At 39.7% G+C, this 14,985-nt stretch overlaps 1 non-coding gene across 1 annotated transcript; it reads left to right on the top strand.

The window, feature by feature from the left end:
- The first annotated feature begins 9,609 nt into the window (after window positions 1-9,609).
- LOC130977262 (small nucleolar RNA R71) lies at window positions 9,610-9,713 on the top strand. The gene has a single exon (XR_009084962.1). It is a non-coding gene; the product is annotated as a small nucleolar RNA R71 (small nucleolar RNA).
- The last annotated feature ends 5,272 nt before the right edge of the window (window positions 9,714-14,985 follow it).

Raw genomic sequence — 14,985 nt, forward strand, 5'->3', positions numbered from 1 at the left:
AAGAGGCCAAAGCAGCAAGATCTCAACAGATACCATAATAAAAACATAGTATGATAAAGCTCCAAGAGGCCACCACAAACCAACCTCGGAAGCTACTTTTGTTTTTCAAAAAAAAGTTGCAAGGCAGACAACTAGAAGTGTCAGCAGTTAAGAAGAACAAATAAAACAAGTTCAAAAACCCACAAACCGGGCTATTTACACAAATATTCAGAAAACGATCAGCTAAAGATTGGGAGCCTTTCTGGCAACATCAGTACGAGGAGAAGGAGGGCGAGTCTGAAGGGGCACAGCATCTACAGTTCCATCATCCTGGTTCAGGATCTGGCAATCTGGATCAGACGTAACGGGAGGAACCGAGGAGGTCGACACCTTAAGAGAAGGCACTGGAGGAGGGTCAGCATCATCATCATCCTGGTCATCAGGGACAATTTTACCATCCCTCACAATATTGTCCAGGATGACAAGAGTCAAGTCGGCATCAGGGGCAACAATTCGGAACTGCTCCATTAAGTTCTCGGAGGCAGCAGTTATGCTGCCCACAAGGTGACCCTGAAGCTCGCCATAATTAGCCCGAGCAGTTTCCAACTCATCCCGGAGGCGCATTAATTCCCTATAGGCTGAGACATAGCTATCCTTATGCTTCAGGGCCATGTCCTAAGCCAGCTTCAAAGAAGCAGCAAGGGCAATAGAGCTGGCCTTCTCACCCTCTAGCTCCTTCTCCACCTTCGCCAACTTCACCTCCAACTCCTCCTTCAGACCCTTGATCCGATCAAATTCTGACTTGGCCTCCTCCATAAAAGATTTGGTGGCATGAATCGGAATCCCCTGAACTGTTCGGAAAATAGCCGCACCCATATGAGCCATCTTCACACTATTTTTAGTGATAAAATCCAAATGCTGAAGAAGAGACACGTCGTCCATGGAAAGCCCACCATAGGGGACAATTTGCTGGTCAACAAACTTGATGGCATCAAAGTCCGGGGCATCCAAGTTAAAAGGCTCGGATGTTTTTTGCTTTTTCAAGGGAGGGACACCAGAAGCAGCGGCAGAAGTCTGAGGAGGATCGACCTGATGAAACCAAGGAATAGGAATTACTTTCCTCGGCCCAAGGGAACTCGGCACAGGAGGCTTCACGGGGACCTGTGAAGATCCCTCGCCGGCCACCTTGGCTGAGATGTTCAGAGCAGCAGTTGCCTTCTTTGCCCTTTTGAAGGCCTTCATGGAGTCGTTGTTCTTTGACATCTCTACAAACACAAAAATAGCCACGATAAAGAGTTACAAAAGAGGAAGAAAAAAGGAAATAAGTATAGAAACAAGTTAGGCAAATAGACAAACAAATACCCAAAGCAGTCCGAACCATGGACGGATCATTCAAAAATCTTTTTGTATCAAGATGGGGTGGTTTCCCCCAGAGATCCTCAAGAACAACTACAAAAGCGCGTTCGACATCATCAAGCATCTCCCAAGTGTAGCGAGACACTCTTACATCCTTCTGCCACTCTAGAGGGAAGGATGGCTCGTCATTTTCATCAAGAAAAAAGGGGCGGGCCCCCTCAACAGCTCAAACTTTAAAGAAATAGTTCTTGAAGTCCTTAAAGGACTCATCATACATCGCAAACACTTTATGGCCCTGGGTGGACCGGAAAGAAACCCAAGAAGCTTTCTTTTTTGAAGAACCGCCAGGCTTGGCAGAAACAAACAAGTAAAGAAACAGAGTCTAGGAAGGTGTTACATCTAGTTCATGGCAGAGAAGTTGAAAAATTTTAATAAAACCCCAGGAATTGGGGTGAAGCTGGGATGGAGCAATATTACATGACCACAACAGGTCGGTCTCAAAAGCAGTAAAAGGAAAAGAAACGTTCAACTGACTGAAAAAGTATTCGTAAGCATAAAAGAAGGGACGCTCTCCCTCAACAGAAGTCGGAAAGCAAACTCTCGTCAGAATCAGGGGCAATAAGCTCGTAATCCTCCTCACGGGAATTGTTACCACAAATCCTATGGCGCTTCCTCAGTTCTGTGCAAAACTCAGCATCCACAACAGAAACACACAACAAAACAAGGGAGTCCAGCCAATCGGACATCCCCTCGGGAACTCTGGACGACATCTCTACAATATTATTGTGAGAAGACATGAGGCCAACTAATCCTACAAGTAAGAAAAGAAAATGAGGTTACTACAAACATCTCGGACAAAGGAGAAAACAACTCGGTCAATACTTCTCAGGCAATGAAAGGCAAGAAAAGGAAAACCCCAAGACTCAAACCAAAGTCCTAGGGCATCCTTTGGAGGCAGTAACAAGGCAAGGTTTCCAGAAAAATAGTGTGAAGTTCGCATCCCAGCATTTTTCAAACAAGAAAAAGACTTCAAACAAGCAAGCATTTTCAGAAGCATAAGTCATCACAGTTTAGCAAACAAAAAAGCATTCCTAAAACGTCAAAACGCGCCAAGTAGAAATCGCTAAAGGTACGAACTTTCTCAAAATCATAAACAAAAGCGATCAAGTAAAGCAAGGAACAGATGCAGATTCTCTATCAGAAGCAACAACAAAACCCTAGAAAGCCTCGACGGAAATGCCAAAAGAGCGCACGAAAGAAAGCCAAGGAAAACACGTTTACAGCGACAAACAAACGCAAGATCACGAAAAGGTTCAAACTTTCAAACATGCAAAATCAAAGCTTCACCAAAAAACTAAAAGTAAAGCCGCGAAAGAAGCAAGAAAGTTAGTACCAACCTGAAAAAAGCAGCAGGCTTCGAGGAAGTTGAAGAGGGAAGGCGAAAATCTGGAATTGCTCTCTCAAAAGTAAAAGAGAAGACACGAGCAAAAGCAACGTCACTGGGCTGAAACACGGAATTGCAAAACTCCAGGCAGAGGCTTCAGAAAAATCAAACAACACCGCAACACAAAAAAAGTTGAAAGCGAGAGAAATACGAGGAAGTTACGAAAAGGGCGAAGGAGAGAAATCATTTCTGGGTTTTCAAATTCAAGATAAAAGAGCCAAAGGGAAATGGCGCAATTAATGATAAAATTAATGTAGGCATTAAACCCTCGCACGTTTCCAAAGCGCCGATATAAAAGCGCGCGCTTTTAAGAAGAAAAACGTGAATCTCACTTTGTCACAACTCCGCACAACTAACCAGCAAGTGTATTGGGTCGTCCAAGTAATACCTTACGTGAGTAAGGGTCGATCCCACAGAGATTGTTGGTATGAATCAAGCTATGGTCATCTTGTAAATCCCAGTCAGGCGAATTTAAATGGATTAAGAGATTATTGGTTTAAATAATGATAATAAAATAAAGAGAAAATAAAGATAAAGTTACTCATGTAATTCAATGGTGGGAATTTTAGATAGGTGTATGGAGGTGCTGTGTTCCTTCTGAATCTTTGCTTTTCTACTTCTTCCTTCCAGTTTTTTTATCACTCCTTTCTATGGCAAGCTGTATGTAGGGCATCACCGTTGTCAATGGCTACATCCCATCCTCTCAGTGAAAAAGGTCCAAATGCTCTGTCAAAGCACGGCTAACCATCTGTCGGTTCTCAATCAGGTTGGAATAGAATCCAGTGATTCTTTTGCGTCTGTCACTAACGCCCAGCCTTCAGGAGTTTGAAGCTCGTCACAGTCATTCAATCCCGGAATCCTACTCGAAATACCACAGCCAAGGTTAGACTTTCCGGATTCCCATGAATGCCGCCATCAATTCTAGCTTATACCACGAAGATTCTGTTGGGGAATCTAAGAGATATGCGCCCGGCCTAAGGTAGAATGGAAGTGGTTGTCAGTCACGTGCGTTCATAGGTGAGAATGATGATGAGTGTCACGGATCATCACATTCATCAAGTTGAAGTGCAACGAATATCTTAGAACAGGAATAAATTGAATTGGATAGAAAATAGTAGTAATTGCATTAAAACTTGAGGTACAGCAGAGCTCCACACCCTTAATCTATGGTGTGTAGAAACTCCACCGTTGAAAATATATAAGTGAAAGGTCCAGGCATGGCCAAATGGCCAGCCCCCAGAACATGATCACCGGATCAAAAATACAATCCAGGATCCAGGATCGGTCAAAAGACAACTAGTACAATAGTAAAATGTCTTATTTATACTAAACTAGCTACTAGGGTTTACAGAAGTAAGTAATTGATGCATAAATCCACTTTCGGGGCCCACTTGGTGTGTGCTTGGGCTGAGCTTGATCTATCCACGAGCTGAGGCTTCTCTTGGAGTTGAACGCCAAGTTGTAACATGTTTTGGGCGTTCAACTCTGGTTCGTGACGTGTTTCTGGCGTTTGACTCCAGAATGCAGCATGGAACTGGCATTGAGCGCCAGTTTACGTCATCTAATCACGAATAAAGTATAGACTATTATATATTGCTGGAAAGCTCTGGATGTCTACTTTCCAACTACGTTGAGAGCCCGCCATTTGAAGTTTTGCAGCTCCAGAAAATCCATTTTGAGTGCAGGGAGGTCAGATTCCAACAGCATCAGCAGTCCTTTGTCAGCCTCCTATAAGAGTTTTGCTCAGGTTCCTCAATTTCAGCCAGAAATTACCTGAAATCATAGAAAAACACACAAACTCATAGTAAAGTCCAGAAATGTGAATTTAGCATAAAAACTAAAGAAAACATCCCTAAAAGTAACTAGATCATACTAAAAACTACCTAAAAACAATGCCAAAAAGCGTATAAATTATCCGCTCATCACAACACCAAACTTAAATTGTTGCTTGTCACCAAGCAACTAAAAATCAAATAGGATAAAAAGAAGAGAATATACTATAAATTTCAAAATATCAATGAATATTACTTCTAATTAGATGAGCGGGACTTGTAGCTTTTTGCTTCTGAACAGTTTTGGCATCTCACTTTTTCCTTTGAAGTTCAGAATGATTGGCTTCTCTAGGAACCTAGAATTTTGGATAGTATTATTGATTCTCCTAGTTAAGTATGTTGATTTTTGAACACAACTACTTTTATGAGTCTTGGCCGTAGCCCTAAGCACTTTGTTTTCCAGTATTACCACCGGATACATAAATGCCACAGACACATGACTGGGTGAACCTTTTCAGATTGTGACTCAGCTTTGCTAGAGTCCCCAGTTAGAGGTGTCTAGAGCTCTTAAGCACACTCTTTTTGCTTTGGATCACGACTTTAACCACTCAGTCTCAAGCTTTTCACTTGGGCTTTCATGACACAAGCACATGGTTAGGGACAGCTTGATTTAGCCGCTTAGGCCTGGATTGATTTCCTTGGGCCCTCCTATCCATTGATGCTCAAAGCCTTGGATCCTTTTACCCTTGCCTTTTGGTTTTAAGGGCTATTGGCTTTTTCTGCTTGCTTTTTCTTTTTCTTTCTAATTTTTTTTTCGCTACTCTCTTTTTTTTTTGCAAGCCTTTGCTTTTTCATTGCTTTTTCTTGCTTCAAGAATCAATTTTATGATTTTTCAGATCATCAATAACATTTCTCTTTGTTCATCATTCTTTCAAGAGCCAACAATTTTAACATTCATAAACAACAAGATAAAAAATATGCACTGTTCAAGCATTCATTCAGAAAACAAAGAGTATCGTCACCACGTCAATATAATTAATACTAAATTCAAGGATAAATTCGAAATTCATGTACTTCTCGTTCTTTTGAATTACAAACATTTTTTCATTTAAGAGAGGTGAAGGATTAATGGAATTATTCATAGCCTTAAGACATAGTTACTAACTACTAATGATCATGAAGTAGAGACACAAAACATAGATGAACATATAACATAAAAACCGAAAAGTAGAAAAAATAAGAACAAGGAATGAGTCCACCTTAGTGGCGTCTTCTTCTTGAAGGACCAATAATGTCCTTAAGCTCTTTTATGTCCCTTCCTTGCCTTTGTTGCTCCTCCCTCATTGCTCTTTGATCTTCTCTAATTTCATGGAGAATGATGGAGTGCTCTTGATGTTCCACCCTTAATTGATCCACATTGTAACTCAAATCTTCTAGGGAAGTGTTGAGTTGTTCCCAATAATTTTTGGGAGGAAAGTGCATCCCTTGAGGCGTCTCAGGGATTTCTTGATGATGAGCTTCCTCATGCATCTCTTGGGTTCCATGAGTGGGCTCTCTTGTTTGCTCCATCCTTTTCTTAGTGATGGGCTTGTCCTCCTCAATGAGGATGTCTCCTTCTATGATAACTCCAGCTGAGTAACATAGATGGCAAATAAGATGAGGAAAAGCTAGCCTTGCCAAAGTAGAGGACTTATCGGCTATTTTGTAGAATTCATGGGAGATGACTTCATGAACTTCTACTTCCTCTCTAATCATGATACTATGAATCATGATGGCCCGATCCACAGTAACTTCAGATCGGTTGCTAGTGGGGATGATGGAGCGTTGAATGAACTCCAACCATCCTCTAGCCACAGGCTTGAGGTCCAATCTTCTTAGTTGAACCGGCTTGCCTTTGGAGTTTCTTTTCCATTGAGCTCCTTCCACACATATGTCCATAAGGACTTGGTCCAACCTTTGATTAAAGTTGACCCTTCTAGTGTATGGGCGTGCATCTCCTTGCATCATGGGTAAGTTGAATGCCAACCTCACATTTTCCAGACTAAAATCTAAGTATTTCCCTCGAACCATTGTAAGATAATTCTTTGGATTCGGGTTCACACTTTGATCATGGTTCCTAGTGATCCATGCATTGGCATAGAACTGTTGAACCATTAAGATTCTGACTTGTTGAATGGGGTTGGTTAGAACTTCCCAACCTCTTCTTTGGATCTCATGTCGGATCTCCGGATACTCATTTTTCTTAAGCTTGAAAGGGACCTCAGGGATCACCTTCTTCTTGGCCACAACATCATAGAAGTGGTCTTGATGGGCTTTGGAGATGAATCTTTCCATCTTCCATGACTCGGAGGTGGAAGCTTTTGGCTTCCCTTTCCCTTTTCTAGAGGATTCTCCGGCCTTAGGTGCCATCAATGGTAATGGAAAAACAAAAAGCTTATGATTTTACCACACCAAACTTAAAATATTGCTCGCCCTCGAGCAAGAGAAGAAAGAGAAGAAGAAGAAGAAGAAGAAGAAAATATGGAGGAGAGGGGGAAAGGTGTATTCGGCCAAGAAGGAGAAGAGAGGTTTGTGTTGTGTGAAAATTAAGGAGAATGGAGGGGTTTATATAGGGAAGTGAGAGAGGGTAGGTTCGGCTATTTAGGGTGGGTTTGGGTGGGAAAGATTTTTGAATTTTGAAGGTAGGTGGGGTTTATGGGGAAGAGTGGATGGATGTGAGTGGTGAAGGGGGTAATTGGGAAGAGAGATTAAGGTGATTGGTGAAGGGTTTTTGGGAAAGTGTGTTATAGGATTAATTAGGAGGTAAGGTGGGAATATGTTAGGTGGGGATCCTGTGGGGTCCACAAATCCTGAGATGATCATGTAGGGTCTACAGATCCTGAGGTGTCAAGAATTTACATCCCTGCACCAATTAGGCATGTAAAATGCCTTAGCATACCATTCTGGCGTTTAAACGCCGAAGTGATGCACGTTCTGGGCGTTCAACGCCCATGTGTAGCATGTTTCTGGCGTTGAACGCCAGTTCCATGCCTGTTACTGGCGTTCAGCGCCAGCTTTCCTCAGGGCATATTCCTGGCGTCCAAACGCCAGGATGTTGCTTGTTTCTGGCGTTCAACGCCAGATCCATGCTCTGTTCTAGCGTTGAACGCCAGCCAGATGCTCTTTACTGGCATTTAAACGCCAGTAAGTCCTTCCTCCAGGGTGTAATTTTTCTTCTGCTATTTTTTATTCTATTTTTAATTTTTAAAATTTTTTTCGTGACTCCACATGATCATGAACTTACTAAAACACAAAATAACAATTAAATAAAAATAAAATTAGATAAATAAAAATTGGGTTGCCTCCCAACAAGCGCTTCTTTAATGTCAATAGCTTGACAGTGGGCTCTCATGGAGCCACACAGGTGATCAGGTTAATGTTGTATTGTCCCAACACCAAACTTAGAGTTTGGTTGTAGCCTCCCAACACCAAACTTAGAGTTTGATTGTGGGGGCTCTGTTTAACTCTGTACTGAGAGAAGCTCTGCATGCTTACTCTCCCTTGTTACAGAAGGATAGCCGTGTGCCTTAAACACAAGGTAGTCCCCATTCAATTGAAGGACTAATTCTCCTCTGTTAACATCTATCACAGCTTTTGCTGTGGCTAGAAAAGGTCTCCCAAGGATGATGCATTCATCCTCCTCCTTCCTAGTGTCTAAGATTATGAAATCAGCAGGGATGTAAAGGCCTTCAACCTTTACCAACACGTCCTCTACTAATCCATAAGCTTGTCTTACTGACTTGTCTGCCAATTGTAATGAGAATAAGGCAGGCTGTACCTCAATGATCCCCAGCTTCTCTATTACAGAGAGTGGCATAAGATTTATGCCTGACCCTAGGTCACACAGAGCTTTTTCAAAGGTCATGGTGCCTATGGTACAGGTTATTAAGAATTTCCCAGGATCTTGTTTCTTTTGAGGTAGAGTTTACTGAACCCACGTATCAAGTTCACTAATGAGCAAGGGATGTTCAACTTCCCAAGTCTCATTACCAAATAACTTGGCATTCAGCTTCATGATGGCTCCTGGATATTGAGCAACTTGCTCTCCAGTCACATCTTCATTCTCTTCTGAGGAAGAATAGTCTCTAGAGCTCATGAATGGCAGAAGGAGATTTAGTGGAATCTCTATGGTCTCTATATGAGCCTCAGATTCTCTTAGGTCCTCAATAGGGAACTCCTTCTTGTTTGAGAGACGTCCCAGGAGGTCTTCCTCACTAGGATTTTCATCCTTCTCCTCCCTTGTGCATTCGGCCATATTGATTACATGAATGGCCTTGCACTCTCCTTTTGGATTCTCTTCTGTATTGCTTGGGAGAGTACTGGGAGGTATTTCAGTGACCTTCTTGCTCAGCTGGCCCACTTGTGCCTCCAAATTTCTGATGGAGGACCTTGTTTCATTCATGAAACTTAAAGTGGCCTTAGACAGACCAGAGACTAAATTTGCTAAGTTAGAGGTATTCTGTTCATAATTCTCTGTCTGTTGCTGAGAAGATGATGGATAAGGCTTGATATTGCTGAGCATATTTCTTCCATCATTACTAAAGCCTTGTTAAGGCTTTTGTTGATCCTTCCATGAGAAATTTGGATGATTTCTCCATGATGAATTATAGGTGTTTCCAAAAGGTTCACCCATATAATTTACCTCTGCCATTGCAGGGTTCTCAGGATCATAAGCTTCTTCTTCAGAAGATGCCTCTTTAGTACTGTTGGATGCATTTTGCCATCCATTCAGACTGAGAAATCATGTTGACTTGCTGAGTCAACATTTTGTTATGAGCCAATATGGCATTCAGAGCATCAATCTCAAGAACTCCCTTCCTTTGAGGCGTCTCATTATTCACGGAATTCCTCTCAGAAGTGTACATGAATTGGTTATTTGCAACTATGTCAATAAGTTCCTGAGCTTCTGCAGGCGTTTTCTTGAAGTGAATGGATCCACCTGCAGAATGGTCCAATGACATTTTGGAAAACTCAGATAGACCATAATAGAATATATCTAATATGGTCCATTCTGAAAACATGTCAGAAGGACACTTTTTGGTCATTTGCTTGTATCTTTCCCAAGCTTCATAGAAGGATTCACCATCTTTTTGCTTGAAGGTTTGAACATCCACTCTAAGCTTGCTCAGCTTTTGAGGAGGAAAGAATTTATCCAAGAAGGCCATGACCAGCTTATCCCAGGAGTCCAGGCTATCTTTAGGTTGTGAGTCCAACCATGTTCTAGCTCTATCTCTTACAGCAAAAGGGAAAAACATGAGCCTGTAGACTTCAGGATCTACTCCATTTGTCTTAACAGTCTCACAAATCTGTAAGAACTCAGTTAAAAACTGATAAGGATCTTCAGATGGAAGTCCATGAAACTTGCAGTTCTGTTGCATCAAAGCAACTAATTGAGGTTTCAGCTCAAAATTGTTTACCCCAATGGCAGGAATTGAGATGCTTCTTCCATCAAACTTGAACGTTGGTTTCGTGAAATCACCAAGCATCCTCCTTGCATTATTGTTGTTGGGTTCGGCTGCCATCTCCTTCTCTTGTTCAAAAATTTCAGAAAGGTTGCCTCTAGATTGTTGTAATTTAGCTTCTCTTAGTTTCCTTTTCAGAGTCCTTTCAGGTTCTGGATCAGCTTCAACAAAGATGCCTTTTTCCTTATTCCTGTTCATATAAAAGAGAAGAGAAAAAGAAAAAGGAAGAGGAATCCTCTATATCTGGACAAAGAGGATCCTTATTATTAGTAGAAGAAGAAAGGAATAAAAGTGGAGAATCCAATCACAAGGGTGAGGATAGAGGCAGTGATTGGAGATGAAGAGAGGTGAAGAGAAGTGTTAGTAAATAAATAAATAAATAAAAGAAGAGAAGAGAGGGAGAATTCAAAAATAATTTTGAAAAAGTAGTTAATGATTTTTGAAAATTAAAGATAAGATATAATTAAAATTAAAATTTAAAACAATTAAAAAGAATTTTTGAAAAAGTGATGAAATATTTTCGAAAATTAAAGAGGAAAAAGTAGTTAGGTGGTTTTGAAAAGATAAGAAACAAACAAAAAGTCAAATAGTTAGTTGAAAAAGATATTAAAATCAAATTTGAAAAGATAAGAAGATAAGAAGTTTAGATAAGATATTTTGAAATCAAATTTTTGAAAAAGATAAAATTTTGAAAGAGATATGATAAAAAGAATAAGATAAGAAGATATGATAAAAAAGATAGGATTGAAAACGATTTAATTTTTAAAATTAAAATTAATTACTTAACTAACAAGAAACTAAAAGATAAGATTCTAAAAGTTAAAGATTGAACCTTTCTTAACAAGAAAGTAACAAACTTCAAATTTTTGAATCAATCATATTACTTGTTAGTATAATTTTCAAAAATCAAGATAAAATTAAGAAAAAGATTTTTTGAAAAATATTTAAAAAGATTTTCGAAAAATAAAAAAATAAAAAAGATTTAATTTTTGAAAAAGATTTTGAAAAGATAAGATTTTTAAAATTGAAAATTTGACTTGACTCATGAGAAACAACTAATTTTAAAAATTTTTGACTAAGTCAACTCAAATTTTCGAAAATTAGGAGAGAAATAAGGAAAAGATATTTTTTTATTTTTGAATTTTTAATGATGAGAGATAGAAACAACAAAAATGACTCACAACATGAAAATTATGAATTAAAACTCATGATGCATGCAAGAACACTATGAATGTCAAGATGAACACCAAGAACACTTTGAAGATCATGATGAACATCAAGAACATATTTTTGAAAAATTTTTATGCAAAGAAAACATGTAGGACACCAAACTTAGAATTCTTTAATACTTGGACTCTAACAAACAAAAAATGCATATGAAAAACAACAAAAGATACAAAACAAGAAAACATCAAGATCAAACAAGAAGACTTACCAAGAACAACTTGAAGATCATGAAGAACACTATGAATGCATGAATTTTTCGAAAAAAATGCAAGAACAATATGAACATGCAATTGACACCAAACTTAAAAATTGACTCAAGACTCAAACAAGAAACACAAAATATTTTTTGTTTTTATGATTTTATTAATTTTTTTGGATTTTCTTACTAAATTTTTCGAAAACATATTTTGGAAAAAAGAAGTAATGAATTCATAGTCCTCAATCAAAATCCTATGAGTTAGACATGGCTTAATAGCCAGCCAAGCTAAAACATGTTTCATGAAACACTAGAATTCATTCTTAAAAGATTTTGAAAAATTTTCGAAAACAAAGGGAAAATTTTTGAAAAATATTTTTTTGAAAACTTTTTGAAAAGAAAAATAAAAAGAAAATTACCTAATCTGAGCAACAAGACGAACCGTCAGTTGTCCATACTCGAACAATCCCCGGCAGCGGCGCCAAAAACTTGGTGGACGAAATTGTGATCATCAACAATGGCTCCAAAGATTTGGTGCTCTCAAACGAGAATCTCACTTTGTCACAACTCCACACAACTAACCAGCAAGTGTACTGAGTCGTCCAAGTAATACCTTACGTGAGTAAGGGTCGATCCCACAGAAATTGTTGGTATGAAGCAAGCTATGGTCATCTTGTAAATCCCAGTCAGGTGGATTTAAATGGATTAAGAGATTATTGGTTTAAATAATGATAATAAAATAAAGAGAAAATAAAGATAAAGTTACTCATGTAATTCAATGGTGGGAATTTCATATAGGTGTATGGAGGTGCTGTGTTCCTTCTGAATCTTTGCTTTTCTACTTCTTCCTTCCAGTTTTTTTATCACTCCTTTCTATGGCAAGCTGTATGTAGGGCATCACCGTTGTCAATGGCTACATCTCATCCTCTCAGTTAAAAAGGTCCAAATGCTCTGTCACAGCACGGCTAATCATCTGTCGGTTCTCAATCAGGTTGGAATAGAATCCAGTGATTCTTTTGCATCTGTCACTAACGCCCAGCCTTAAGGAGTTTGAAGCTCGTCACAGTCATTCAATCCCGGAATCCTACTCGGAATACCACAGACAAGGTTAGACTTTCCGGATTCCCATGAATGCCGCCATCAATTATAGCTTATACCACGAAGATTCTGATTAAGGAATCCAAGAGATATGCGCCCGGTCTAAGGTAGAACGGAAGTGGTTGTCAGTCACGCGCGTTCATAGGTGATAATGATGATGAGTGTCACGGATCATCACATTCATAAAGTTGAAGTGCAACGAATATCTTAGAACAGGAATAAATCGAAATGGATAGAAAATAGTAGTAATTGCATTAAAACTTGAGGTACAGCAGAGCTCCACACCCTTAATCTATGGTGTGTAGAAACTCCACCGTTGAAAATACATAAGTGAAAGGTCTAGGCATGGCCGAATGGCCAGCCCCCAGAACGTGATCACCGGATCAAAAATACAATCCAGGATCCAGGATCGGTCAAAAGACAACTAGTACAATAGTAAAATGTCTTATTTATACTAAACTAGCTACTAGGGTTTACAAAAGTAAGTAATTGATGCATAAATCCACTTTCGGAGCCCACTTGGTGTGTGCTTGGGCTGAGCTTGATCTATCCACGAGCTGAGGCTTCTCTTGGAGTTGAATGCCAAGTTGTAATGTGTTTTGGGCGTTCAACTCTGGTTCGTGACATGTTTCTGGCGTTTGAGCACCAGTTTACGTTGTCTAATCACGAATAAAGTATGTACTATTATATATTTTTGCAAAGCTCTGGATGTTTACTTTCCAACGCTGTTGAGAGCGCGCTATTTGGAGTTCTGTAGCTCTAGAAAATCCATTTTGAGTACAGGGAGGTCAGATTCCAACAGCATCAGCAATCCTTTGTCAGCCTCCTATCAGAGTTTTGCTCAGGTTCCTCAATTTCAGCCAGAAATTACCTGAAATCACAGAAAAACACACAAACTCATAGTAAAGTCCAGAAATGTGAATTTAGCATAAAAACTAATGAAAACATCCCTAAAAATAACTAGATCATACTAAAAACTACCTAAAAATAATGCCAAAAAGCGTATAAATTATCCGCTCATCACTCAGCCCAAACACACACCAAGTGGGCCCCGGAAGTGGATTTTTGCACTATCTACACTTAGTTACTCTGTAAACCTAGTTTACTAGTTTAGTATAAATAGCACATTTTACTATTGTATTCAGATCTTTAGATCATTTTTGAGACTACCTTAGGATCACTTTTGATCTCTTGATCACGTTTAGGGGGGCTGGCCATTCGGCCATGCCTGGACCTTCATCACTTATGTATTTTCAACGGTGGAGTTTCTACACCTCATAAATTAAGGTGTGGAGCTCTGTTGTTCCTCATGAATTAATGCAAAGTACTATTGTTTTTCTATTCAATTCACGCTTATTCTTGTTCTAAGATATTCACTCGTACTTCAACCTGATGGATGTGATGATCCGTGACACTCATCATCATCCTCCCTTATGAACGCGTGCCTGACAACCACCTTTGTTCTATCTGCAAGAGCTTGAATGTGTATCTCTTGGCCTCCTAGTTCACGACGCATGGTTGCCTCTCCTGATAACAGAGCTTTCCATTCCGTGAGATCAGAGTCTTCGTGGTATAAGCTAGAATCAATTGGCAGCATTCTTGTGATCTGGAAAGTTTAAACCTTGTCTGTGGTATTCCGAGTAGGATCTGGGATGGGATGACTGTGACGAGCTTTAAACTCGGGACTGTTGGGCACAGTGACAGTGTGCAAAAGGATCAATGGATCTTATTCCGACACGATCGAGAACCGACAGCTGATTAGCCATGCCGAAAACCGTAGCAGACATGTTTTCACTGAGAGGATGGATGGTAGCCATTGACAACGGTGATCCACCAACATACAGCTTGCCATGGAAGGGAGCACGCATGATTGGATGAGGACAATAGGAAAGCAGAGGTTCAGAGGGAACAAAGCATCTCCATACGCTTATCTGAAAATCCCACCAATGAATTGCATAAGTATCTCTATCCTATTTTATGTTTTATTTCTTTTTTTAATCATCAAAACCTCATAACCATTTGAATCCGCCTGACTGAGATTTATAAGATGACCATAGCTTGCTTCAAGCTGACAATCTCCGTGGGATCGACCCTTACTCATGTAAGGTATTAATTGGACGACTCAGTGCACTTGCTAGTCAGCTATGCGGAGTTGTGAAAAGTGTGCATCACGATTTTGTGTACCAGCATGCAAAGAAGATCAAGGTGGACGGGATGCTACAATTGATGAGCTTCTTCAAATAGTTGTACGGAAGACTTGCTTGTTACCCCAATTAAAAGCTTTTCCATTCCCTCTCTTTTTCCTTTTTTGGTGGCCAACCTAAAGGAGAGAAAAAGGAGGAAAATTAGGCCCACAACGAAAATATCAAAGCTAATAGAACGTAAGCGGGGGCTAATGCCAAGTAAGAGTAT

The sequence above is a fragment of the Arachis stenosperma genome, chromosome 4 (genome assembly GCF_014773155.1).
Source record: "Arachis stenosperma cultivar V10309 chromosome 4, arast.V10309.gnm1.PFL2, whole genome shotgun sequence".
In the NCBI taxonomy this organism is placed as follows: domain Eukaryota; kingdom Viridiplantae; phylum Streptophyta; class Magnoliopsida; order Fabales; family Fabaceae; genus Arachis; species Arachis stenosperma.